The 548-nt window shown below is 47.8% G+C and overlaps 1 protein-coding gene across 1 annotated transcript in view; it reads right to left on the bottom strand.

The window, feature by feature from the left end:
• LOC115121382 (acidic amino acid decarboxylase GADL1-like) overlaps positions 1–548 on the bottom strand; it is an 83,603-nt gene that overhangs the window by 73,454 nt on the left and 9,601 nt on the right. The window lies entirely within an intron of this gene.

Below are 548 nucleotides of genomic sequence, written 5' to 3'. Positions count from 1 at the left end.
AAACAAAACTAAACAAAAATATATTTATCTTTTGCATCAATGACTCAGACTGTCTGTTCAGCTAATAGCCCAGTCCATCAGCTTACACCATCCATGACAGACTGTCTGGTCAGCTAATAGCCCAGTCCATCAGCTTACACCATCCATGACTCAGACTGTCTGGTCAGCTAATAGCCCAGTCCATCAGCTTACACCATCCATGACTCAGACTGTCTGGTCAGCTAATAGCCCAGTCCATCAGCTTATACCATCCATGACTCAGACTGTCTGATCAGCTAATAGCCCAGTCCATCAGCTTACACCATCCATGACTCAGACTGTCTGGTCCTGTCTGTTCAGCTAATAGCCCAGTCCATCAGCTTACACCATCCATGACTCAGACTGTCTGGTCCTGTCTGTTCAGCTAATAGCCCAGTCCATCAGCTTACACCATCCATGACTGACCCCCTCAGACTGTCTGGTCCTGTCTGGTCCTGTCTGATCAGCTAATAGCCCAGTCAATCACCTTACACCATCCATGACTGACACCCTCAGACTGTCTGGTCCTG

This window comes from Oncorhynchus nerka, linkage group LG14, assembly GCF_034236695.1.
Source record: "Oncorhynchus nerka isolate Pitt River linkage group LG14, Oner_Uvic_2.0, whole genome shotgun sequence".
Classification (NCBI taxonomy): Eukaryota; Metazoa; Chordata; class Actinopteri; order Salmoniformes; family Salmonidae; genus Oncorhynchus; species Oncorhynchus nerka.
This window is presented reverse-complemented; position numbering and strand designations above follow the sequence as displayed.